General features: G+C 31.2%; 1 long non-coding RNA gene across 2 annotated transcripts; it reads right to left on the bottom strand.

The window, feature by feature from the left end:
- Positions 1-3017: 3017 nt before the first annotated feature.
- Positions 3018-10803, bottom strand: LOC145041989 (uncharacterized). Of its 2 annotated transcripts, none has more exons than XR_013680518.1 (2): positions 10570-10803; positions 3018-3359 (listed from the first exon to the last, which is right to left on the bottom strand). It is a non-coding gene; the product is annotated as an uncharacterized LOC145041989 (long non-coding RNA). The 2 variants fall into 2 exon arrangements; XR_013680519.1 differs by lacking the exon at positions 3018-3359 and adding an exon at positions 7130-8907.
- Between the last annotated feature and the right edge of the window lie 14282 nt (positions 10804-25085).

Raw genomic sequence — 25085 nt, 5'->3', positions numbered from 1 at the left:
TCGGGTTCGATTTGCATAATTATATTCGTACTGCAAACAAAAACAAAGATAAAAGAATAACCTTCATCTTATAATCAATAATCAAGAAAATGATAATAAAAAATCCAAACATTTTTCTTGGCACACATGTTCATAAGAAGAAGAAGATTTTGAAACAGATAATCGAGGTGAAATCAGATACTCGTTCGTGAGAGAGGCGAAAGTTCACACAACGAGAAGAAGCATAGAAAATGGATCAACCGGAATCGAGAGGTGGCAAATGAACTATTAGTACGTGATTATTTTGTCCATGATAGCTTATATGAACTATCGAAATTTGAAAAACGTTTTCGTATTAATAGAAATTTATTCTTATGTATAGCCAGAGATTTGTAACGTAATTATGAGTTTTTCCAATTACGATGGGATGCTAGAAGTAAACGTGGTTTTACTACAATACAAAAATGTACGACCGCTCTTAGATAATTGAGATATGACATAACTGTAGACGCATCAGATAAGCATTTGAAAATGTCTGAGAGGACGGGTCGAGAACGTTCTTTTCTATGAGTATATTATACAGCTTTACCGCGATATCCGACTAAAAGTGATGCTGAACAGTTGTATGCCGCGCATAAAGCTAAACATGGTTTTTCACGGATACTTGGTAGTATTGATTGTACACATTGGGAGTGCGCAAATTGTCCCAATGCGTGGCGTGATCAATTCACGTGAGATGATCATGAGGTCTCCACTGTTATATTAAAGGCAGTTGTTTCACAGGACATATAGTTTTGGCATACATTCTTTGGTATGACAGGGTCCAACAATGACCTAAATTTGCTTCAAGCGTCTCCGTTATTTAACAATATTTTACAGGGTAAAACACCAGACATGTCATACGTTGTGAATGGAAATGAATATAAGTATGTATATTACCTATGTGATGGGATATATCCAGAGTATGCTACAATTGTCAAGTTATATTCATTTCCAGTCAATGAAAAACGAAAATTGCTCAAGTTAGCACACAAATCTTTGGAGCCCTAAAACAAAAGTGGCACATAATCAAACATTCGGCACGAACATGAGATATGACAAAATTAACGATGTTGTTGATTGCTTGTGTTATTTTACGTAACATGATAATAGAAGAAAAGGGCAGGGCTATTTGTTTGTATATCGGGAACGATATACTTAATCCACATGCGATAATACAAGTTGGCAGCCTGACATACTTTTAGGGTTTTGGAAATACAAAATTGTGAAACACATCAAAATTTGGAGCATGATTTGACCGAGCACATATAGGGAAGACAACTCCAAGGGGGGAAATGACGTGAATGAAGAGGACGAGGGCGATGATGACGAGGCGAATGCAGACGGCGACGATGAGATGGATGAGAGCGATGAGGACGGTGACGACGACAAGTAGTATTTGTCTATGGTTTTTATGTTTTAAGTTTTTATGTTTTTTAATTAAGTAATGTAATGTTTTATTAGGAGATGAAAATGAAAAGTAATGTAGCATGGTATTGCATGATGCCCATTGCTCACCTTTTTTGTCGACTCACGGATGTTCAAAAAATTGGTAGCTTCTGTAACAAAATGAGTGAAGGAGATACACTTATTTTCCAAATAAACATTGAAATATAAACATATGATAGAGAATAGTAAATCTACTAACACAAAGAAATCAATTATGTCCTAAATCCCTCCGGATACCCTAAGCTTACACAATTCTCTATTAAACAGGGTACCTACAAAACTGTATAAATATAAAAATAAAACATTAAATATAGAAATGATGGTTGGTGTAACAATAATTGTATAAAAGGCCTTGTGATATGTTTTTCTCATTGGTGTCGTCTCTATTGGTGTAACAATAATTGTATAAAAGGCCTTGTGATATGTTTTTCTCATTGGTGTCGTCTCTTACGCTAATTGTATAAAAGGCCTTGTGATATGTTTTTCTCATTGGTGTCGTCTCTATTCTCACCTTCTCTGTTTGTAATAAAAAGAAAATGCTTACTTCATAATAAACCATCAAGAAGAAAGATGTGCAAAAATCAGATATGTTACCTAAATGTTGGCCACTATGATGAATGGGAAAGGGGGCGATAATGCATGAGGGAACTGTTTAGGTTGGTGGTGGTTGCTAATGGGATGGTGGTAAGACGAACCATCCACAATTGTGGTAATATCTATGGTGACGAGGCAATACAGTTGTGGTGTTGGTAATGTTAATGTTCTTCAACACTATTTTTTCAGATCTATTGCCACCAACGATCGTAATGAGACAAAGCAGCGAAAACGATGTTGGTGGTAAACAAGAAGAGAAGAAAAGCTTGCAGTGGTGGTTAGGCAAAGCAACTATGACAACTTCGGCCGTGGATGGGAACAACAATAATGCTCGTACGTAGTGGCGGTGAGGCAAACCGGCAACAACCATATTAGTGTTAAGGGGGCAGATATGGTTCTTCATTGGTGTTGTGACGCAAAAATAAGAATTGGATTTTAGGGTTTGGAGACTAAAATTGTTTAGGCTTCCCAAAATTCATGATATCAAACGCATAAGATGATATAGCATTATAGGATTGTGCATCACCTAGTAAGATTTGTACCTCTTAAAGTTCAAGAAACACCCTATATGCTTTATGGAATAGTTAAGATATATATATATATATATATATATATATATATATATATATATATATATATATATATTAAAAATAAATTATACAAATTAAATAAATAAATAATTTTTATTCAGTTTTTTTGAATTATTCGTTTCTTATTTAATGAATAAACTAAAACCAATCCAAAATAATAATTCAGTTTCGCTAAAAGTCAATCTAAAAGTCCAAACCGAATAATGATCCAAATTATCTAATTTGACAATACTATTTTATCCGAATAGTGAACATATATAACAAAATTACATAAATAGTCACTATTGTTTAATCATAGTCACAAACTCGGTCCATACCATCTGAAAAGACCAAATTAACCTCACACTAACAAACGAAGACTAATAGTTTAAGCAAAAAGGAACATTCATGTAAGTTTTGGAAAGCACACGAGCATGTTCATCCAAAAAAAATTAACAAGGACTGAATTTATGACATTAGGTAAGCATAGGGACCAATTATGTATGTTTATCTTTTTTCTAGTATACAATCAAATGCATTGTTTTTTGAATAACCACAAAAGTACCAATTATCAATGAAAGAAAACAGTTATAATAGACTCAGGTGTACTTTAGGTGCAATTGGAGCGCTGAACTTCTGGAACATATCAACACCAAAATGCATTCTATTATTATCAATCTCATTCTCAACCTTCATTCCACAACATACCAAGAAAACGATCTGCCACCACTAAGCTTTCAAAGTAATTCAGGGGTAAAATCGTGTTTTTCAATCAATAGATTATAATATAGCATGCATATCAAGTGTTCGATAAAATGCCTCACCTAATTATAAATGAATAAAATGCCTAGACAACAAGATAGATTCATGGAATTACATCTAAAACTAACAAGAATAGCATTAATGGCTAAAAACATTTCAATCTATAACACAGACTAGAAATCAAAATAATAATAATAAAGAAACATTGGATAAAAAATGAGGGACTTAAAGTAGATATGTTTTATCTTCAACTATTTGAACTTGTATTATAAATCTTGGTTATAGAGTGATTACTGATTACTACACCTTAAAGTGGAACATCTCACCTCTTGTACACAACGCAACAAATGATTAATGTCATTGTCAAAATTCAACGATTTTTTGATATTATGTGAAAACAAAATCATAACCTCTTTTTTAATCATGTGGGATATGTTTTTACAGTGAAATTAAATTTTAAAATATTTATTATCTAGGAAGTGAAATTTCACATAACTTGTTTACGTTATATATGTATTTATTATTATGACAGGAAATATATTTTTATGGGATAATGTTGTAACTTCTATGTATATTGTGACAGGGTGAGTGTTAAGTGCCAACTTGATCTACCTTCAACTTTTTATAATTCCGATTTTGCCCTTTGTTTTCTTTGCATAGAGGATGTTGAAACTTCCCTGACTGATCATCTAAAAGCTTTACCAATGCTGGAATGGTTGGCTGAACCACAGTCATCACATAGCTAAACTGTACCCTTTTTTTTCCAAGGTTGATATTTTTTAAAATTCCAACTTTACCCTTTCCATGTGAATCTGATCTTTCCTTAAAAAATATAAATTTCAGAAATTTGCAGATATGTTTATGTTTAGAAATCAGGTTAAAGGGTGAAGAAGCAATCCCGTAAGTTGCAACACATAATTTACCTGGATATTTTCAAAATAAAACATAATTTTTTTTCTTAAATTACAAACCGTAAATGCAGTAATCAAACATGGCAATGGATACAAGCTTTTACTTAAAATGTATGTGTGTGTATCTTTTTGTGTATATCCATGTGTATCCTATTTCAATCCCAAAGGTTTTCATTAGGCTGCCCGGAGTGGAGAGAGCTCCACATGTGGACGTCGCCCCCGACTTTGGTGGGTTGGTGGCGGTGTGGCTACTAGGATGGAACAAGACGCTTAATTTGATTGGTTGATTACTTTTTCGACCATTTGGGCATTTATTAAAAAAGAAATTTTAATTTAATCTCTACATATCATGGTTGTAAAAATCGGTCTAGACGGCCGATAAATCGGCGCCTAGGCGCTTGGCGGCCTCCAACTGCTTACGAATAAGGGTTAGAGGATAAAACAATCGGCATTGGTCAATATTGGTCAAAACCGATACAAATTGCACTAAATCGGACCCAAGTTGGATCCAAAATGAGACTCAAAGGACAATGCTGGCCCAAAGGAGAGTTGGATATGGATTTCAATAAGCCTTATACCCTATTTATAGAATTTTTTACGCTTGATATTTTATCCTACCAACGATGTGGGATACTCAGTTGAAAAAACACAAAAACACACAGATAAATTAATTTGTTTCTTTTTTCTTCAATCTCGACTCCGATCAAGTGATGCTCGAAGACAACTCGATCGACTAATACTCGAAGACATAAACAGGTGGAAACAAACAAGAACCATGGATTGAAAACAAATAATCGAGGTGAAAACAGATACTCGTTCGTGAGAGAGGCGAAAGTTCATACAACAAGAAGAAGCATAGAAAATGAATCAACCTGGATCGAGAGACGACAAATGCACTATTGGTACGTGATTATTTTACCTCTGATAGCTTATATGATCTATTGAAATTTGAAGAACGTTTTCGTATTACTATAAATTTATTCTTATGTACAGCAAGAGATTTGTAACGAATTTATGAGTTTTTCCAATTACGATGGGATGCTAGCGGTAAACGTGGTTTTACTACAATACAAAAATGTACGACCGTTCTTAGACAATTGAGATATGACATAACTGTAGACGCATAAGATAAGCATTTGAAAATGTCTTAAGAGTACGGATCGAGAATGTACATATCTTTTCTATGAGTATGTTATAGAGCTTTACCGTGACATATACTTGCGACATCCGACTAAAAGTTATACCGAACAGTTGTATGACGCGCATCAGGCTAAACATAGTTTTTCACGGATGCTTGATAGTATTGATTGTACACATTGGGAGTGGGCAAATTGTCCCAAAGCGTGGCGTGGTCAATTCACGCGAGATGATCATGAGGTCCCCACTGTTATATTAGAGGCGGTTGTTTGACAAGACCTATGGTTTTAGCATACATTCTTTGGTATGATGGGGTCCAACAATGACCTAAATTTGCTTCAAGCGTCTCCGTTATTTAACAATATTTTGTAGGGTAAAGCACCAAACATGTCATACGTTGTGAATGAAAATGAACATAAGTATTTGTATTACCTGTGTGATGAGATATATCCAGAGTATACTACAACTGTCAAGTTATATTCATTTCCAGCCAATGAAAAACGAAATTTGATCAAGTTAACACAGGAATCTCCACGAAAGGATATAAAACGAGCGTTTGGAGTCCTAAAATAAAAGTGACATATAATCAAACATCTGACACGAACATGGGATAGGGCAAAACTAATGACGTTGTTGACTGCTTGTGTTATTTTACATAACATGATAATAGAAGAAAATAGCAGGGCTATTTGTTCGTATACCGGGAACGATATACTTAATCCACCCGCGAAAATACAAGTTGGCAGCCCGACATACTTCTAGGGTTTTGGAAATATAAAATCGTGAAACACATCAAAATCTACGTCATGATTTGACCGAGCACATATCGGTAAGACAACTCCAATGGGGAAATGACGTTGAAGACAAAGAGGATGAGGGCGATGATGAGGAGGCGAATGCAGACAGTGACGACGAGGTGGATGAGAGCGATAAGGACGGTGACGACGACGAGTAGTATTTGTCTATGCCTTTTATGTTTTAATTTTTATGTTTTTTAATTAAGTAATATAATGTTTTATTTTGTTATGTTTTATATTTATTTTAGTAATTTAGGTTTTAAATTTCTATGTTTTTAATTAATGAAACGTAGTTTTATTTTTTTATGTTTTCAAAAAACTTATTTATGTTATAAATTATGTTTTTTTATTTAATATAATATTACAATATATATATATATATATATATATATATATATATATATATATATATAGTGGTAGCCATTTCCAATGTTTAGTGGGTTGATGGTGAAACTCACATGGTACAGAGGTTGGCTGTGATCACTCCCCACAGCCTTACATAGTGCCAACACTTTTTCGATGGGTTGATGGTGACCACTCCCCACAGCCTTACATAGTCACCTCACTAATCTTTACTTCCCAAGGTCTTTAGTTTGCTTATCATTTAAGTCACATGTCAAAATAACACCTTATACTATGTGGAGTGGTCACAACAAACTCACCGAAAAAGTGCTGCCACTTCTGCGTTACGTTAATTTCACCACTAACCCACATGAACCCACTAGACATTGGAAATGGATACCACTAACAATATTCCTTTTTTTATTTTTTAATTTTTTGTAATATTATATTAAATAAATAACATCATTTATTACATATTTTTTTTATTTTTTGTAACATTATATTAAATAAAAAAACATAAATTATAACATAAATAATTTTTTTGAAAACATAAAAAAAATAAACCACATTTCATTAATTAAAAACATAGAAATTTAAAACCTAAATTACTAAAATAAACATAAAACATAATAAATAAAACATTACACTACTTAATTAATAAACATAAAAACCATTGACAAATACTACTCATCATCGTAACCATGCTCATCCGCCTCGCCGTCACCGTCTCCATCCGCCTCGTCGTCATCACCTTCATCCTCATCGTCACTTCCCCCTTGAAATTGTCTTTCCCATAAGTGCTTGGTCAAATCGTGATGTTTTTCACGGTTTTGCATTTTTAAAACCCTAGAGAAGTATGTCAGGTTGCCAACTTGTATTACTGAAAGCGAATTAAGTATATCGTTCCTGGTATATGAACAAATAACCCTGCCCTCTTTTTCTATTATCATGCAATGTAAAATAACACAAGTCAACACCGTGATCACTTTTGCCCTATCCCATGTTCGTGCTGGATGTTTGATTATGTGCCACTTTTCTTTTAAGACTCTAAACGCTCGTTCCACATCCTTCGGTGCAAATTCCTATGCTAACTTGAATAATTTTCGTTTTTTATTGGCTGGAAATGAATATGACTTGACAATTGTAGCATACTCTGGACATGTCTGGTAATACACATACTTATACTCATTTCCATTCACAATGTATGACATGTCTGGTGCTTTACTCTGCAAAATATTGTTAAATAACGAAGACGCTTGAAGCATATTCAGGTCATTGTTGGACCCCGTCATACCAAATAATTCATGCTAAAACCATAGGTCATGTGAAGCACATTCGCGTAAATTGACCACGCCACACATTGAGACAATTTGCCCACTCCCAATGTGTATAATCAATACTACCAAACATATCTGGAAAACCATGTTTAGCTTGATGTGCAGCATACAACTGTTTGACATCACTTTTAGTAGGATGTCGAATGTATATGTCACGGTAATGCTTTATAACATACTCATAGAAAAGATATGTATATTCTCGACCCGTCCTCTTAGACATTTTCAAATACTCATCTGATGCGTCTGCAGTTATGCCATATCCCAGTTGTCTAAGAGCGCGCGTACATTTTTTGTATTGTAGTAAAACCATGTTTACTTCTACTATCCCATCGTAATAGGAAAAACTCATAATTACGTTCCAAATATCTAGCTATACGTAAGAATAAATTTCTACTAATACGAAAACGTTCTTCAAATTTCGATAGATCATATAAACTATCAGAAGCAAAATAATCACGTACCAAAAGTTCATTTCCCACCTCTAAATCCCGGTTGATCCATTTTTTATGCTTCTTCTCGCTGTGTGAAGTTTCGCCTCTCACGAACCATTTGTGCCGCAGACAATAGTGTGTGCAATACCAACTCGTCATCAGAATCCTCACCTATTTTTTGTTGAATGTATGTGTTTGATTTGAAAGAGTTTGTGTGTTTGTTTTGAAAAATATATGTAAAGTGGATGTGTGTGTGTGTCTCTCTCTCTCTCTCTCTCTGTGTATATATATATATATATATATATATATATATATATATATATATATATAGAGAGAGAGAGAGAGAGAGAGAGAGAGATTAAATTCAAAATAAAAAAAACATATTTTTTTATTAAATGCTTTCAACGGTCAAAAAATTGACCAACCAATCCCTTCCTCTGTCTCTTTCGTCCTCGTCTTCACGCCACAACCAACCCACCATTAATGGGGGCGGTGTTCACGCGTGGAGTGGCCCTCCACGTAAGCATCTCACGTGTGGAGACCTCTCCACTTCGGACAGCCTTAAGTCGAGAAACGTAATGAGATACACATAGGTTAGACATTTTATAAATAAATTAAAATCGAACATAATTTATATATTTACAATATAGCCCTTCTTTTTGCAAAACATAAGAATTTTTTTTTGAAGTTCTTTAAAATCTTGTAAGCTTTTTAATGAACATAATTTATAGTCTATATTTCACTAGCATAACATTTGATGATAACAAAATTATTCCACACAAAATTTGCAGTTTACTCAACAATTTACCTTTCCTCTTAATTTTATTTCTAACACTTGGATTTTAAAGCGTATTATAATCGGTGGATTTAATAAAAAGTTCAAATCTTATCTTCAATGTAATGCAAAAAGTATGTAAACATTGTGATCAAAAAAACAATTGATAATTATACTTCTTATTTGAGACCTAGCTTACCTTAGACCACCCACAACGGGTCTTTCAAAATTTCTTGCAATGTCACGTTTACAAATTTGAAAGCCACGTATGTTAAGGCCTTTTTAATCTTGAAAGGCTTACAAGCATTAATGAGCATCAGTTATTCCTTTTTATTTCTATATTATATTTAAATAAGTAACTTTATTTACCATATTATATTATAAATCTATAAATATCTATTTATTTGTATTTTAAAAATTAAAAATATTAAACTAATTTTTATATTATAATCTACAAACAAATAAAAAAAAAACAATAAGCAAGATATGCTTTGACGTACTTTATATCGTCTAAGCTATTTAAATTTATGATTAGTAAAATTATTTAAATATTTAATAATTAAATTTATGTTTATTTATTATTGAGTAAATATATATATATATATATATATATATATATATATATATATATATATATATATATATATATATATATTTTGTTGATGTGGTAGTGGGGACACTTTGCACTAATATGAGTAATCATTGCAAAATTGATGTGACACAAATGAAAGATTAGTGACATTGCAATGATATGAATAACCTTATCTAACAAAAAGGAATCGGGACCCTTTCAATAAACCAAAACTAAATTCGGGCATCATTTTTCAAAAACCTAAAAGATTCGTAAAATTTAAGTTGTGATATCTTACCAAGAACTATTTTAAAACTTCAAAAAAAAAAAAAAAAAGTGAAGATTTACCTGTATGATGGCTTTGAAAAGTATTTATCCAAATGAATGCGTGTTTACCCAAATGAATGTTGAAATTTCTTTATTGAAAAGCTATTAAAATTCTCAATGTTAAATACCCAAGAATCCTGATTTCAATCAATTAGAAAGTCGTAATAATTCCTTACAATGCGTGTTTACCCAAATGAATACTAGTATTAAAGCAAAACATCATAATTCAGCTACCAAACAGCCAACACAGATCCTAAAGCACAAAGGTGCATGGAAGAGAACTCAAAGACATGATACGCTGATTACTGCATTTGAACTATTAAACCCAAGATTTTATATAATCCGAAACGGATATTTCCTAGGGAAAAAACCCATCAAAACAACAAATTAACAATAAAAATGGAGAAACCCACATCAAATTTGGGGAAATTAGTCCATACAAACTCACAGAGAGCACAAAGTAAATTTATATGTTTCATGCTTCTAGCAAAATTAGATCACTATAAAAGGCGTGTTAGGTTTATTTTCAAAAGACGAACAAATATGTACCTTGAGAAAGATAGTAGGGAGGCGGAGCTCTAAATAGAGCTGGAGAACGAGGCGGATCGTGGAGGAGCGGAGAAGAGGACGACGCCGGCTTAGGGAGCAGCACAGCGGCGCCGGCTGAGGGACCGGAGTAGCATAGAGAACGTGAGTTGGGAGTAGGGGAGAACTTGGGAAATTGGATTCTTTGAGATTGGTTGAGACAAGGGAGAAAACACAATTTTTGGGAGAAAATGAGTAGTAACGTCAAAATTAATTTGTGTAGTACAATAGAAATTATATTATTTTGTGCATTTTTTTTTTCATTTCACCAGGTATGTGGGGCAAGGTTGTCAAGATCGGGATCCTACCTAAGATCGTTTTTGGGTTTGCAAAATCGGAATCGTAAGATCGGGATCGAGATCCTAACATCCCACAAAATAGAATATAATTTTAATTTATAATATTAATCATAAAAAATATTTCAAACATTTAATTTTTCGTTCAAAAGTTATAAAAACTTTAAAATATTAGTCATAAGTCACAATAAAAATGATAAATGGTAGATTGGTAAAGGGTAAAAGACATAAAATAGTAAAAAAAATTTCATTTGAAAAAAAAAAATTAAAGGAAGGTAGGATCGGATCGGATCTCGATCCTACGATCTTACCTACGATCTTACGATCCTACCCAAAATACGATCATTTTACGATCCGGATCGTTTTTCATACATAGGATCGTAGGATCGTACGATCTTACGATCAGGATCGCGATTTTGACAACCATGATGTGGGGTATAACTTTGTTGCATAAATTATATCACGAGTTTGAATATCGTATGCTACGATTAAAAGCAAAGCGTCAAATGAACGGTAGATTTTTTAAAAGTTGGATTTTTGTTAGGTTTTAGATTTTGAAAGATTTAGTTTTTACACTAAAGATTTTATATTTTTTATATTTTGACAAATTTAATTCATATAAAACATCAACAGTAGATTTTTGAAAAATTGGATTTTTGTTAGGTTTTAGATTTTTGACTGATTTGGTTCTTACAATAAAGACTTCATATTTTGACACGTTTAATTCTTATAAAACCTTCTGACAGATTTAATTTCTATAATTTTTTAATTTTTTCACAAAGGTTTTATGTGTTGACACATTTAAACCCCTACAGCAAAAGTTTTACATTTTAACCGATCTAGTATTGCAAAACCTTTTGGGCATACTCACTCCCTACAACAAAGGTTTTAGAGTTTGGCCGATTTACTCCCTACAAGATTTAGTCTCTGTAATTTTTAAATTCATAGAAAAGGTGCATATAAAGTTTCCTTTTTTTTTTTACAAAAACATACCATACGTCTAAGATTTTTATATTTTGGTAGATTTGACTCATGTGTAGAAAATAAATTACTAAAATTGTCCACGTAATTTACAGAAAATATCCTTGCGTATATTTTTTTTTTTACAGAAACAGTGTATTTTTAAAAAATTACAAAAAGTGTCCCAATAATTTACAGAAATTATCATTGTGGAATTTTTTATACAAGTTTTGAACATTGTATATTACATTTTGACAATCATATGCTATTTAGGTTTATAATACAATACAGATGAATCTACATGCATCTCTCGCAACGTGGGAACAGACAACTTCTAATTATACTCTAATAAAATGACAATTTATATTATTTTCTTGTCACTTTCCAAATTTATATTCATATTTTCTTAAAATTTGAATAATTGTTAGCTTTTTGAAAAAAAAAAAAAATGAAAGAGTCGTTTTACTCAATAATCATTGTAACCCATCCAAACTTTCTCTTTTCTTATCTTAAAAAAAAGATTCCCTTTTCCCTTTTCTTGTGACATCTACATCGTCTTCTCAATGTATCTTGGTGGGGAGTCACCAGTCTTTCTTTGCGTCCAACCCAATTCGAGTTATAGAACCCAAGTTAAACAAAATTTTCGTATATCAAGAAGGTGGGGTGGTGTTCCGACCGATGCCTGGGTGTCAACTCGGGCACCTATCTGAGTCCAACTTGCTCCACTTCAAATTAAACAGAAACAATTACAGTGGCAGACCTAAAACAAAATACCATAAGTAGCACACGTAAATTATAAGGGTAGCATGTTGGATAATTTACATTACATTGAAAATTCTTTCAAAAAAATTTCACTACTCCTAATTAAAGTTTGAAGGATAACACAGTATACCCAAAACTCCTTAGTAGCCCACGAGTGCAATAAGGAGTTACCTTTTTAAGCATATATTATTATAGTTTTGGTTTCAAATGTTTTCCATCCATGTTTGTTTTTTATTTATTTTGATTTCCACGACTTTAACAACACAACAAAATTTGGTAGTAAAACAGCTAGAATCAATGACTTTGTAGGCTGTAGCAAACCTCAAAGCATTATAGCTACAATTTTAAATCTATAGCAAAATTCATTAGCTACTTTGAAAAAATTTTGTAGTACCTAACTTAAACCGTCTGACAAAGTTGTATATGGTACAAGACACAGTGTGTGAATCTTGCAATATAATCACTTGGAAAAAAATGTCAATCACTCGTTTACACATGAATAATCTCTATATAAAATTATTCCAACCAAGATGCTACAAGAATCATATAAGTGGAGAATGGATATCTCAAAGTATGAGGAATAAAAATATTATATGACAATGTTTCCATAAATAAATCTAAAATCTAAATTACTAAAGCTAATGCCAGTGGTCGACTATGGCCACATGTCAACAAAGGACACATTGGACAAAGGCAAACATGGCATAATCCCACAGTCGATTGTAGAGTTGCATTTAAGAAATACGTCAATCTCTTTTAGGAACAAAATATTTTTTTTCACATGGGTAAGCTCCTTTTCTTGTTTTTTGTAAAGACATAACTCACTATACAAGATGTCAATTTGAAGCCAATAGCCAAACCATTTTGTCATCTTTTGACACTTTTATAAGAACATATTATTTTATAAGAAAAATGTTTGTTTAGCTTTTAGTAAAATTTATCCGCTTTCATGATCAAATAATCGTTTAGGGAAGTGATACCATTTGAAATTACTTGACGAAATCTAATATTTCACTGTCACGAATCCCTTAAATATTATATCTCAAACAAATGAGTAATGACTAATGACAAATCAAAACCAATTTCACCATTTACTATTTGGTGATTTGGGCACTCGGGCCATTTGCTAATTTCCCATTTACATTAACTAAGAGTCCGATCATATAGTTTATCAAGTGTAAATCAATTAAATTTTTGAAAACCCTAAATCGGCCGTAGTTTTACTAGTATGTTTAGAGGGAGTTCATGACTCTCATTCCTCCTTCACTGTCACATCATTTTTATTTTTATTTTTTCACTTCCAAACTCTCATCTCATATTTTATGGAACACATCCCTTCCAACCCATGCAATTTTTAGTTTTAAAATAAATACAAAATCAATTAAAAACGTACTAAACTAATTCACAAAATATACAAAACTAATTAATGGATAAATACTAAAACCTATTGTACAAGTTGAGAGAGAAAAGTTGAGCATGTTGGAGTTTGTAGTAAAACCGTTCACCACCTTTCTGAACCGCTCAAAGGAGGAGTGAGCTTAGAGGTACCGACGATTAGGGTTGAGATTTAGAATCAGAAAATCGGACCAAAACCAGAATCAAATCGGAACCGGAACCGGAATATGTAGAACCGGTCCAGGTCCGGGTTTAAAGAATAGCTTTATCCGGGTTTCGAGTTTCTTCGGGTATGGATAAACTGGGTTTAAGAACCGAAACCGTGTTAGGAACCGAAACCAGTTTTAGTGGCCGAAACTGATTTCTATGAAAAGTTTAAAACATGAATATCGCATTCGTTTGAAATTTGATTGGCATGAGGTTTTCTCGAGAGTGTAGTTTATAGTTTGTACATGATTTTAGATTATAATTTTATCATTTTGAGTTAATAATCATTGATTTATAGTCCTTCAGAGTCAGGATATCAAAGTTGGACATTTTATGCTTTTTAGATTCTTTTTTTTTTTTTTTTTTTTTGTATTATGTGAATGTTTTAAAACATACATATCTAATTTATTTGAAGTCAGAATAGCATGCAGTTTTTTTTTTCCAAAGTATAGTCTTGAATTTATACATGATTTTAGACTATATATTGTGATTTTTCGTTTCATATTCATTGACTTACAGAGAGATATCAAAGTTGACTTTGTTATTTTTGGCAAAACATAGGGATAATTTTTGTTATTTTGTCTCAAAAGTTTGATTAGCATGATGTTTTTTCGAGAGTGTAGTTTATGTTTATAGTTTGTACATGATTTTAAACTATAATTTTGTCATTTTTGAGTTAATATTCATTGACTTACTGTCCCTTAGAGTCGGGATATCAAAGTTGGACATTTTATGCTTTTCATTTTTTTTTTAATGTTTTAAAACATGTATATTTAATTCGTTTGAAACCGGAATAGCATGCAATTTTTTTTTTTCAAAGTGTAGTCTAGAGTTTATACATGATTTTTTACTATAATATTGACATTTTACGTTTCATATTCGTTGATTTACAGTTCCCTAAAGTCGGGATATCAAAGTTGACTTTGTTATTTTTGGCAAAACACAAGAATGATTTTTTGTAATTTTGTCTCAAAATAATATAAATGCTAGAAAAAAAGAGAAGGACATTCGAACTTGAGACCTCCTCCACATCTCCCTCATCATCCAAAGCTCTAACAAAGTAGGCTACACATAAACTTGTTGTATATATCTAAAAACTAATTAATACTATCTATAATCGTAAATACATTAATAATAATAATAATAATAATAATAATAATAATAACATATTTTACAAAAAAAAAAAAAACTTTTTTTAATAAAATAAAATATATTTTTAGCGTATTGTAAACAAAATGTTTTTTAAAAAACAATTAATTTGTCTTTTTACGTATTTGTTTTACGTAAGATACACTTTTTATGTATTTAAAACAATACGTTTTCGTATAATATGTTATTAAATTGCTATTATCCTAAAACATATTTTTACGTTTTCATATATAAGTTTTTTTCTTTCACATGGAAAAGTGATATTTTTTACGTATTTATTTCATGTAAAATATGATTTTTTATATATTTAAAAAATATGTTTTCGTATAAAATGTTTTTACATTGCTATGATCTTAAAACATATTTTTACGTTTTCATATAAAAATAAGTTTTTTTTATTTTCACATAGGAAAAAAAATTTATGTATTTATTTTATGTAAAATATGTTTTTTTTATATATTTAGAAAATACATTTTTGTATAAAATATTATTACATTGTTATGATCCAAAAATATACTTTTAAATATATAAAAAAACGTAATAACATATTATACAAAAACGTAATCCTAAAAAAACGTAAAAAAAGTTTTTTACATATATTTATTTTATATGAAGTATGTTTTTTTATGTATTGAAAAATACATTTTCGTATAATACATTATTATGTTATTATAATCCTAAAATATACTTTTACGTTATCTTAACGTCTCTTGTTAATTTAAAGCAAATATGTAAGTATTTTTTTATGTAAAAACGTTAACATGATAACATATTATACGCAAAAGATTAACGTGATAAAATACTATACGAAAACGTAACAAAATACTTGCATATTCGTTTTAAATCAACTAAATATTTGCATATACAAAAAACTTTTTTTGTCGCTTTTTTTTTTAAGATTACGTTTTTGTATAATATGCTATTAAGTTTTTTTATGTATTTAAAATTATATTTCCAGACAATAACAATGTAATAGTATTTTATACGAGAACGTATTTTTTAAATATATATAAAAAAACATATTTTATATAAAATAAATACCTAAAACAAACTTTTTTTTCCTATGTGATAGAAAAAAACTTATTTATATATGAAAAACTAAAAATATGTTTTCAAATTTTATAAGAAAATATATTTTATAAATATATTAAAAACATATTTTACATGAAATAAATAATACGTAATTTTTTTTTCTATGAGAAAGAAAAAAAACTTATATATGAAAACATAAATATATGTTTTAGAATAATAGCAATATAATAACATATTATATGAATATTTATTTTTTTAATATATAAAAAGTGTATTTTATGTAAAACAAATACGTAAAAAAAAAAACAAATAAATTGTTTGTAAACAATATTTTTTTATAATACGCTAAAAATATATTTTTTTATTAAAAAAAATTAATATGTTTTTTTATTATTAATGTTTTTAGGATTTTAAATAATATTAATTAGATTTCGAAAAAATAAAACAAGTTTGAGTCTAACCTAGTTGGCTAGAGCTTTGTTTGATTAGGTAGAGAGGGAGGAGGTTCTAGCATTTATATTATGTTAAGACAATTTATAAAAGTGGTCATTGTTGTTTATCGAATGATACGAATTCAGTCTCTTTATATTTGAAAAGATAAAAATATCCTTACAAATTAAGTCCCTAACGCCTGGAAATAGATTTAGTAAAAATGGTCATATGTGCAAGTTTTGCAAACCATAAGGACTATTTGCATTAAAAAAAAATTAGTATGGACTAACTTTGTTACTTTTGGCAAACTATAGGGACCATTTTTGTAATTTTGTCTTATTTTTATATTTTGTGAAATTTTAAAAATGCATATTTAATTCATTTGAAGTGGAATTATTATGAGATTTTTTGCAACGTATTGTATAGAGTTTGTACATGACTTTGGACTATAATTTTGTCATTTTTGATCTCATATTTAATGATTTACAGTCTCCCAAAATCGGATATCAATGTTGTAAATATTCTGTTTTTCAGCTTTATTTTTATATTTTGTGAAACTTTAAAAATGCATATTTTTTTTTGAAAAAAAAATAAAATTTGAAGTCGGATTATTATGCATATTTAATTCTTTTGAAGTCGGATTATCATGTTGTTTGTTGCAACGTGTAGTTTAGACTTTGTACATGATTTTAAACTATAATTTTTCATTTTTGGTTTAATATTCAATGACTTACAGTTTCCTGAAGTTGCGATATCAAAATTGAAAATTTTCAAAGTTCAACTACTAAGTAATAAAACATTTCGGATTTCCCGGGTTTTCCTGTTCTAGACCCACTTTACTCAGTTCCACCCGACTTACTTTAATGTTTCCGGTTCTAAACTCAATTTACTCGGTACCTTACCCAGAACCGAACCGAAACAAGTTCTTATATACCGGTCTGGTTTCCAGTTTCCGGGTTTTTCGGACCTGAGTCTACCATTCTGGGTTTGGACTCACTATCATCCCTACTAAAAATACCTCCAGTATCATCCTATTTTTTACCCTTACTTCGTCCATTAGAGGTGTTAATTCCAACCATAGGCCATGAATGAACGATATTCAACAATGAAGATTTTATATTTTTTTGAATAAGGTATGCAAATCATCTTTTAAGATAAAAAACAATAAAACAAATGAATTCTTCATTATTTCAAGAACACAACTAAAGTCACAAACTTGGCTTCCTTTTAAGAAAACAACACATAAACGACAATAACTCCAAAAAAAAAAAAATGAATACATGATTATGTATGATCAATTTGTTGGTGCTATTATGATCAGAAGACAACCAAAAAATATGATAGGTAAGCGTTCAACTTTTCTGAGTTTTGGTGATGTACAAAAATGAACTAAACAAAATGAAACAATATTTAAATTGAGCCATGATCTGATATCACATGTAAAATTTATAGGCATAATCAGAGGTTCACTTCACATATAACCAAATGAATAACAATTACTTGGAGAATATGACATCCCTTGATTTTGAAGATTGTGATCTCATAATTCTTTTTACTCCCCCATAAAAGATGCTTCATTGAGTTCTTGATGGATAAATTCATTTCACACATGATGATGATGATGATGTTCATATAGAGAACTAGAAAGATTAAGGAATAGAATTTTCATTTTCACATAGTACGTTTCCTCAATGTGTGTTAATTTTCATAATTATATCTTATGGGTAAGTTATAGAACCACTAAAATTTTGGCCCCTTAATATATCACTATGGCAAACATTATGATAAATAATATACTTGTAGTTAACATTACAAAATAGCCCTAAGGCCACGCTAATGGGTTCTTTCCAACATAAACTTCAAAATGGACACATAATATCCTTTTTACTATCATTTCTCTAAATGCTTACAAATTGAGTGTATATGTAAATATTCCTTTTTTTTTCATCACTTTGACATCTATAAAAAAAAAGTATATATGTAAATATACTTTTTTTTCATCACTTTGACATCTATAAAAAAATAATGTGACATTTCTTTTCTTACAAAGCCTTTCAATTTTTTATCTCTTTCTTAGATATTGTAATGGACGATTTCACGATTTATAACTGGAAATAAAAGGTGAGATTGAGTTTTTTCTATCAATTTTTTTTCCTTTCATCTATTTTTGTCAAATATTTTTAAACTCAAAATTTTCTTAATTCACATAAATATAAGAAAGTGGTATGTTGTTATAAAGATCTTCTTTGTCTATTTTTGTCGAGGTTGTTCGGTCCATAAATAATAGAACTAATGATCAGAAATAAATTATCCAAGATTAGGACCAAGGTAATCCCATAACTAAACCCCTTGATAATCTAGTAATACATAAGGTGTAAACCAATTAAAACATAACAAAAAAATCGATATGAGATATTAATCTAGAAATTGAGAAGTTGTGATTTTGAGAACACAAATCATTGATTTCTATCGGTTGAGATCTTCTATCATTACTTTCATGGTATCTAGCTTCATTTTCTTTCCTTGTTTTGTGTCATTCCTGTCCTCACTTTGATTTTTGAGACCGTAATGCTTTCCTTCTTCATGTTGTGGTGTCACTCCAACTTTGCAAGTAGACCAAACCACAAGGTGATAACCTATAACTACTATGTAGACTAAAAAATTGGTTCCCAACCAACGATTAGCCCACCGCCCAGGTTGCCCACCATGTGGGTCTCCATGGAATATATTGAAAACCTGGAATGAATATTTTACTTGAAATTTTTCCAAATACATATCAACACAATCATGGCATGATTCATCGGGCAGATGTGTTATAAACCTTAAACACCAAGTACGACGGTGGTTAGTATAACTGTTAACGAACAAAAATAGTTTGTAGTTTGTAGTTGAAAGATATGACTTTTATTTGAATATAAGTGCTGCAATTTTTATTTGTGTTGATTTGTTTTGTAAATTAGTTCTAAGGTTGTGGATGATGTAAAATGACTTACAAGGACATCTAAAATTAATACATTTATAAGGACAACCTAGTAATTTAGTAATTAATAATTATTTTTTACTTAAACTGAAACATTCATAAATTTTTACGCTAAATTTAAACTTTTTCAATCATAAATGAAAACCAAATAACATTGTTTACAAAATGTTTTCAAATCATTTTCCATCAGAGTGTCCCAAAAATCATAACATAAGGACGAGGAGCGGTACGGTCACACCTTCGTCTTTCCATGATCTCCTGAAGTACCTAAAACAATAAACTAAAAACTGTAAGCCCGAGGGCTTAGTGAGCTACCCCCAAAATACCAATACCACACTGACAATACCATATCAGTAATAATCAATCAATCAACATGCATATTGCGCCATCGGCCTGACTGGATTGCCCTACCGGGCCTACAGTTTGTCTGGATCTATCCCGAGCCTTCGACATGACTGGTCCACCACGTGGGCCTACAGTCTCCCCAAACCGCTCATAGGGTATATTGGCCTTCAGCACAAAGCAGGACCGCCTCAACCCAACCACGAGCAAATAAACATGTGCGCATACTACCATATACAGGAATATACAAACATCAAACATATCTGTCACACTGATCATCAATCATAGAATTCTCCTGTAACTAGAGTACCGATCTAGTAGGTCACTAACATACCAATCCCTACGGATCATAAGAGCATAACATAGTCTACCCTGATTTCCGATCTAACAGATCATAACCACATGTAGCATACCATAACAATAACAACTAAAGGGTCGACCTTGGTGTCGTAAACCCTATCGATATAGTGAGGATAACTCACCTCGCATATGTCGACACGAAAGGTAAACTCCAACTCTCGGATCACTTGACACAGGCTCCACCACCTATTATCATAGTACATTATACTCATAAGTCCTTAACCTTACAAGGTACTCCATAACCCACTAGTCAACCCCTGGTCAAATTCAAAGTCCTCAGTCAAGGTCAACAGTCCATGTTGACCTTAACTCGCTGAGTACCCTTGTCTACTCTCCGAGTTCCCTGAAGTACATTCCAGCTCACCGAGTCATCGGAGTGACTCATCAAGTTCCTTGGATTCTCGATCAAACTTTAAGGCCACCTGTCGAGTTCCGTCCTTGCAACTCGATGGGTACACACGCATACATATCCAAGAGAAAACTCATCTGACTCGCCGAGTTGTTCTTCAACTCGTCGAGTTCACGGCCATCTTCATGTGACTCGTCGAGTCAGCCTTGCGCCTCGTCGATTCCATTCAGTCCTTTTTCCACACAGACTTGCTTTGAGCCATGTAACGGCTCCAACTCATAGATCCAAGCTTCTAGGGCATGCTTATCATGTAAATTTGCAAACTTTATGTGCATGCATGGATATAAAGGCTCTAAATGCCTATTTTAAGTTCTTAATGGAACTTCATGCTCAAGAGGGACCTTAATCACAAAAAAGACTGTGACTTTATGCTTCTAGAATCTAAGGAGGATCCAGATCTGAAGTTACAACTTCAGATCTATCCCATAGCTCATCATACCAACTTGAAAAATCCATAAAAAGCCCTAGAAACTCAACAAAGGGGAAAAAAGGAAGTAAGGATGGCACTTCGATACCTCCAAAGGATGCTAGCTGAGGTAAATCCTGCTTCCCACTCCTTCCTTGCTTCAATTTCCTTTGCACTCTTGGCTTTCTTCCTCCAAGATTCTCTTTTCCAAGCTTCAAACACCATACAAAGGCACTCACACACGTTATAAGGACTCTCAAGACTCTCTAGATCTATAAAGAGACCCAAGGGAGGCTGAGGTCCCTTTAAATAGGGGTACAACCCCGGGATTTAGGGTTTCCACTACTAGCTCCTACTCGTCGAGTCCCAATATGGACTCGTCGAGTGGGTCACTTAAAACGCAATCTCATCCAGCTGCTACTCGACGAGTAGGTCAACCAACTCGTCGAGTAGAGCTCAATCCAATAAATCTTATTTAAGCAATACCTGATAATCGGGGCGTTACATAAACACCAAATGAAATGATTTTTGACATTTTAGTTTTTTGTATAAGAGTGAAATCTTAAAGCTTATATTCTGAAACAAAGTTTTTCGTTAATTCTGAGCCTTTAAAAAAAGAGAAAATGACCATAATAAATCCGTCTACCAAGAGGAACGCCTTAGAGTATTAGATAAAATACGTTAGGATTAATAAAATATACTAAAGATAATAAAATAGGATCAGTAAATATCCTACAAAGATAGTAAATTAGGATTTGTAAAGTATTCTAAAAGATAGTAAGTCAAGGGTTGATAAATTATCTAAAGAAAAGTTTTTCTAAACGAAAAATGATTCTTAATTTAATACAACCAAAAAAAGCATAAAACTATAAGCATATTATAAAGATAATAAGATAGGATTAGCAGAATGTCCTAAAAAGATAATAAGATAAGAGATAATATAATAAAGCATAGGAAACCAATAATTTAAGTAAAATGATCATAATCATTGTGAAAATTTCTAAAAAAATTTCAAGCAGAGTTTATTATATGTTTACCTCAAAACCTGTGAACCCACCAACATCATGTTGACGTTTTCGCAAATTACATGTATTCCTAGGATGGAGTAAGGATCAAGCCAAGGAAGGACTATCAGCTTAAAGATATATGGATTTTGTTTAATAAATAGTTATGGTTTGCGATCTGTAATTTGGGTAATCTATTTAAATTCTGTCACCACTCTGCATTTCCACCAACAGCTAGGGAAGGTGTGACAACAATCCATCTACCACATGATTAACCCTTTATATAAAGAAAGTAAAGTGAAACATATTTATTTTGTGATTGTGGAAGTTGGTCTCTTAAATCCAACACATAACATATTTTGATCTTGGAAGTTAAGCGATTATAAGAACCTCGAGGACCAGAAAACCTTGGAATATGATTTTATGCTTGTCTAAAAATGCTAACCGTTTTTTCAATTTTCCATCTTCTTATTTTTTTTTACCTTAATACAATGTTTTTTTTATAATTCCCATGGGTTCATAATGTGTGTTTTTTGTTGGGTTGATGATGAAAATGGTCATAACATTTCCTTGATAATTTCTAAATTAGTTAGGTTAATGAGGATCTTGAAAGGCAAAACATGAACTTAAACATATGCTTAGTTTGTAGTTGGAGTTTGTTCTTGGGTTTAATTGTTTTCATGTTGTAATCTATAGTTTGGTTATGTTTTTAGATGTAAGGATTATGTTTATTTGTTAGGCTATTAGGTTTTTTCTATGGAAAATTAATGGCTCATATTATTGTTCAAATACAATGACTCTCCAAAAGAACCATACAAACATATTATATCATTACATGCAAAATATGGGATTTTCATAGAACATTAAACAACATCAATCAGCCAATGATTGAATTTGTAAATGATCCCCAAAAATAGTATCCATCTTGTAATGAAAAGAAAAGGCAAATGACTCTGGTGAATTTGAAAAATGCATATGAAATTCTAACACCAACCGCATATCATACACAATAAGACCTCACAATAGCCATAAGTTCCTTCTTGTTGAGGTATATGTTTAACTATAATAACATTTACAACGACTAGGCGTGGAAGTAAACCTACTTCAACCTAATAGTTAATGTCTTACAAAATGTTAGATACTATGCCTTGATATCTCAAAAATAGCATTCTCTCTTAAAGTAATCAACGTTTCCATATGAAAGTTATATTCTTATGTATGTAAAGGGTCATGGTATTGAGCCATAGCTTGCCAAGGATGCAATGTTTCTCCTTAACATTTATTGGTAAATATACTTAGTCAACAAAAAATACATAACTTACATACAATATAATCATTAAAAAATTATATGTATGAATAAAGTGACTCACTCGATCAACTTTCCACCACACTTTGAGAGCGTAACACATAATAAATTCGTCGACAGCCAAGGTACCCAGTCTTTGCCGCATCAACAGTTGAAAGTATGTTTATGACATGAGCTTCTATCGTACCCTTACTAGACAACTGTCCAACAATGTCTAACAATTGTACCCATATCAAAAGATGTTGTCATTATATATATATATATATATATATATATATATATATATATATATATATATATATATATATATATATATATATATATATATATATATATATATATATATATATATATATATATATATATGTGTGTGTGTGTGTGTGTGTGTGTGAGGAAAATTTCTTAAAAACCATTATACTTTGGTTTTTTTTTTTTCGGTTTAAGTATCAAAATAAATTTGGTTCTATGTTAAAGACTAAGTTTTTTTATTTTTTTTTCAAAAAAAAACCACTACATAAATCTTTGAATTCTATAAAAAAACATGAGCGTTTGAATATTGTTTAATTTAACTACTTAAAAAAATTCAACTTAACCATATGTAGTTTGAACCTTTTTAAACAAAACCTTTATTCATCGAAAAAAATAATTTTTTGTTTGTTATTTGCAACTCACTGATGGAAAAAATGAGTTATAGTTGTTTTTTTTTTCGAAAAAAAAAAACTTTCAATGGTTAAACTAGAAAAAAAATATTTTTATGGTTAAATAAAAAAAATCAAATTATAGTGGTTTTTATATAATTTAGCCTAATATATGATATATTTATTAGTCCCTTTTGTAATTAGTTTTCGGGTATTACCTTCAAAGATAATCACCCTAAGTCGATTTGAGTGAATAATTTATCCCAAAAGAACTTGATCCCTTAGCTGAAAATGATAATATCGACCCATGAGCTTTATAAATGACCTATTCATATAAAAATACGTATATAACACTCATTTCTACAGCCACATACATATGGTTCAAGCAAAAACGATGTAGTATAGTGACCAACCATAAACAGAAGGTGTTTTGTTGTATGTGGAGTAGGCAAGTTTTGTGTCCTACGGGGTCGCTTCGGGTGTGGTGTCATTGTTGGATTAGGTGTCTAAGCCCATAACTATAATTTGTATATACCTGCATTGATAGTAGCACAGTCTTTTTGGGTTGCCCTCAAGGCTAGCAACTGAGAATGATGATTTTGGATAAAGATGTTGATTTATTAATTTGATTAATAATTTGGAATAAGTAATTTTTTAATATATTATGAGAATAATATGTTAATTAGAAATAGTAATATTTAATTAATATTTAATCATAAATTAATTATAATTAATTTTGGGATTAAAAAATTAATTAAAAAGTACAGGGACCGAATTGTAATTGTTCAACAGTTGAGAATGA

This window comes from Lactuca saligna, chromosome 4 (genome assembly GCF_052625555.1).
Source record: "Lactuca saligna cultivar CGN05327 chromosome 4, ASM5262555v1, whole genome shotgun sequence".
Classification (NCBI taxonomy): Eukaryota; Viridiplantae; Streptophyta; class Magnoliopsida; order Asterales; family Asteraceae; genus Lactuca; species Lactuca saligna.
Note: the sequence above shows the minus strand (reverse complement) of the source record. Positions and strands in the feature narration are given on the sequence as shown.